Source organism: Chiloscyllium plagiosum, unplaced genomic scaffold, assembly GCF_004010195.1.
Source record: "Chiloscyllium plagiosum isolate BGI_BamShark_2017 unplaced genomic scaffold, ASM401019v2 scaf_8740, whole genome shotgun sequence".
Lineage (NCBI taxonomy): Eukaryota > Metazoa > Chordata > Chondrichthyes > Orectolobiformes > Hemiscylliidae > Chiloscyllium > Chiloscyllium plagiosum.
In genome coordinates, this window is record NW_025195164.1 from 1 (window position 1) to 4,334 (window position 4,334).

The 4,334-nt window shown below is 43.6% G+C and overlaps 1 long non-coding RNA gene across 1 annotated transcript; it reads left to right on the forward strand.

The window, feature by feature from the left end:
* Positions 1-227: 227 nt before the first annotated feature.
* LOC122545827 lies at positions 228-2,388 on the forward strand. The gene is made up of 3 exons (XR_006310602.1): positions 228-308; positions 698-801; positions 2,258-2,388. It is a non-coding gene; the product is annotated as an uncharacterized LOC122545827 (long non-coding RNA).
* Positions 2,389-4,334: the final 1,946 nt, after the last annotated feature.

Here is a 4,334-nt window from a genome sequence, read left to right on the forward strand (position 1 = left end):
CCGACGCCCCTCCCCCAAGTCCCTCCTCCCTACCTTTTATCTTAGCCTGCTGGACACACTTTCTTCATTCCTGAAGAAGGGCTTATGCCCGAAACGTCGATTCTCCTGTTCCCTGGATGCTGCCTGACCTGCTGCGCTTTTCCAGCAACACATTTTCAGCTCTGAACGGCCTTGATCCTACCCAGAATTCTCAGCGCTACTGACAGTCCCTGCGCATGTGCAGACTCTTCCCGCCGACCGACCGTCCGGAGCATGCGCAGTGGGAGCGTTCCTGAGGATCGGTTGGTATTTTTTCGGCTCCGCAAAAGGTAAGATTGAGGCAAAGCCGAGGAAGCGATTGACCGGCCGGTTATACGGAGAGGCTTCGGAAACACTTTGTGGATCTTCAGACTCCCGTAGAAGGAAGCTCTTTGTACCCGTTTCACAAAACAGGGCGAATCTAGGCTTCCCCTCAGCGACAGGCCCCAGCTCACAGACGTCAGCTTTCTAGAGGGCAAAGGGCGCATGTGCGGTTTTCCTGGGCCGGGATTGGGAATGTTGTGAATGTCTCTCCTGGGCTAACAGGGATGGAGTTTAGAAACTCCTTTTACGGGGAGAGAGGAGGGGAGGATTTACACACAGCAAACATCCAAATAACAGTCTTTTCTGAATGTTTGTCCCAAATCACTGAGATGGCTTTTGTAAACTTATTTTACAGCATGTTAGACGACAAATTGCAGATTGAAAATTCAAACAAAATAACATACCAAGATCTGAGTGTGCCACTTTATTCTTTCTTCATTGAACACTGGATATTATCGAGTAAGTATTGAGTAAAATGAAAGTAACATAAAATCCCTTCCTTACATCTCCCAGTAACTCTTGCCCAATATATTAAATCTGTGTCCCCAATACTTTTTTCTATCAGCTGATGGGAACAGCTGCTCTTTATCTATCTTTCTAAAGTTATCATAAACTTAGACACCTTCATCAAATCTCGCCTCAATCTCCTTTGCTCTGCAGAACAACGTCAGTTTCTCCATCCTGACTTTACCTCATTCCTTGAAGCAATAGGTGCAGAAGTAGGCCATTCTGCCCTTCGAGCCTGCACCACCATTCAATATGATCATGGCTGATCATCCTTAATCAGTATCCTGTTCTTGCCTTATCTCCATAACCCTTGATTCCACTATCATTGAGAGCTCTATCCAACTCTTTCTTAAATGAATCCAGAGACTGGGCCTCCACTGCCCTCTAAACATGTTTCCTGCCACCAGAGTGTCCAATCCTTTAATAATCTTATATGTCTCAATCAGATCCACCCTCAGTCTTCTAAACTCAAGGGTATACAAGCCTAGTCGCTCCAGTCTTTCAGTGTAAGGTAGGCCTGCCATTCCAGGAATTGATCCCATGAACCTATGCTGCATTCCCTCAATAGCCAGAATGTCTTTCCTCAAATTTGGAGACCAGAACTGCACACAGTAGTGCAAGTGTGGTCTCACCAGGGCCCTGTACAGCTGCAGAAGAACCTCCTTGCGTCTATACTCAATCCCTCTTGTTATGAAGGCCAGCATGCTATTAGCCTTCTTCACTAACTGCTGTACCTGCATGCTTAACCTCATTGACTGGTGTATAAGAACACCCAGATCTCTTTGTACTACCCCTTTACCTAAATTGATTCCATTTAGGTAGTAATCTGCCTTCCTGTTCTTGCCACCAAAGTGGATAACCATACATTTATCCACATTAAACTGCATCTGCCATGCATCTGACCACTCACCTAACCTGTAATCTCCTAACATCCTCCTCACATTTCACCCTGCCACCCAGCTTTGTATCATCAGCAAATTTGCTAATGTTATTACTAATACCATCTTCTATATCATTAACATATATTGTAAAAAGCTGCAGTCCCAGCACTGATCCCTGCGGTACCCCACTTGTCACTGCCTGCCATTCCGAAATGGAGCCGTTTATCACTACTCTTTGTTTCCTATCAGCCAACCAACTTTCAATCCATGTTAGTAGTTTGTCCCCAATACCATGCGCCCTAATTTTGCTCACTAACCTCCTATGTGGGACTTTATCAAAAGCTTTCTGAAAGTCCAGGTACACTACATCTACTGGATCTCCCTCGTCCATCTTCAGAGTCACATCGTCAAAAAATTCCAGAAGGCTAGTCAAGCATGATTTCCCCTTCATAAATCCGTGCTGACTCTGACCTATCCTGTTACTACTATCCAGCATTCTGATAAATCTCCTTTCAAATCTCTCCAAGGGCCCTCACATCCTTTGTGGAGATGCTTGCGTGGACCCAAGAACTCTGTTTTCATGTGAGTGATGTTATGTCACACATACAGTTGGTCACTAACATCACCCCGATTCCCAGGTGTTGCCTCAACTGTGAGAGTTTCCTCTGACCCCAGTGCTTCTGATATCTTTCAAGCATTTGATTTTAAAGTTGAAAACAATGAAATTATTTCACTATTGTTAACCAGTAATCTACAGATTTCAACTTCTAGTGCTGTTCTCAGTTATCTATGAAAGCTTGACATGGCTCTGGGGCTGGTGTGACCTCTTTCCTGTGAATCTGAATTGATGTCCAAACATTGTTCTGTTTCATCTCTGCTGTCCCTGATCAATTATCTGTCATTGTCTAACTCCTTTTGTCTCCAATAACTGGTATAACTGTCTCAGGTATTTTATTGTTCCTTTCATTGATCCTGTAAGTAATATTTTTACAGCTGAACATCCCCTGACCATTTGCTGCTGGCAATTACCTTCCCTTAGTAGTTCCTACAATGCCATTAGGTAAGGAGTTATTCACCAAGTGATGATGAAGGGGCAGTGATATGTGTCAAAATCAGTGACAATGAATTTACATCACTGTAACACCTTTCACACAATGGAAAATTCCAAGCTGTTCCTTGGGAGTGTTACAAAGCAATTTTCAATTATAGTCACATGATGATATATAAGGGAGGTGACAAAATGTTTTATAATCAAATATGTAGTTAAAGTGCAAAACTGAGATTGAGAAAGGGAGAGGCTTCCTGAAGAGATTTCCCAGTTCATGGATTGGTAGCTGAAGGTTGAGCACGCTAAATGCGGAACAGTTAAAATCAAGAATGCTCACAATGTTGTAGTTACTTTCAAAATGAGAGGAGAGAGATTTAAAAAAGACATGAAAGGCAATTTTTTTAAACACAGAAGGTGGTTTGCGTGTGGAATCAACTTCCAGAGAAAGCGCAGATGTGGATACAATTACAATGTTTAAAAGATAGATGAATAGCAAAGTTTGGAGGGATATGGGCCAGGAGCAGGCAGGTAGGACTATTGGATTATGTTCAGCATGGATTGGTTGGACCAAAAGCTCTGTTTCTGTGCTATATGACTGGCATTTCTAAACATTTGTTCTTGGGATGTGGACATCCCTGGTTGGGTTACCACTTATTGGCTAGCCCTTATGCCCTTGAGAAGGCTGAAAGATATTACAGAGATGGATAGAGAGGAGACTATTAAGTGGTTGGAAGAGATGGATGAAAAGTTTAATATTATGCTGTGCGGGCGAGAGGTGGTGGGTGAACAAGGCCAATTATATCAAAATTAGGCAAGAACTGGGAAATGTGGATTGGACACAGCTATTTGAAGGGAAGGCCACATTTGAGATGTGGGAGGCTTTCAAAGATAGGTTAACAGTAGTCCAGGATAGGCATGTCCCGTTGAAGGCAAAGGAGAGGAAGGGCAAGATTCGTGAACCGCGGATGACAGGGGAAATTGTACAACTAGCCAAGAGGAAAAGGGAAGCGGACATAAGGTCTAGGCAGCTAAGAACAGAACGGGCCCCGGAGGAATACCGGAAGAGAAGGTCAAGTCTTGAACAAGGAATCAAGTGGGCTAAAAGGGGTCATGAAATAGCTTTAGCAAGCAGATTAAGGAAAATCCCAAAGTATTTTGTTCTTATATTAGAAAAAGGATTGGTCCACTAAAAGATAATGAAGGAAGGCTGTGTGTTGAACCTGAGAGAATGGGTGAGATTCTGAATGATTGATTGCTTTGCGTCACTGTTCACTGAGGAGAAGAACATGATGAATCTTGAGATTAAAGATTTTAATCTTTAGTCTGGATCACGTTGGCATAAGTAGGGAAGATGTGTTGGGTATGCTAGAGGTTACTAAGGTGGACAAATCCCTAGGACCGGATGGGATCTATCCCAGGTTGCTGAGGGAGGCGAGAGAAGAAATAGCTGGGGCCCCGACAGATATCTTTGTGGCATCCTTAAATACAGGTGAGGTGCCAGAGGACTGGAGGGTTGCTCATGATGTCCCCCTGTACAAGAAGGGATATTCCGGGTA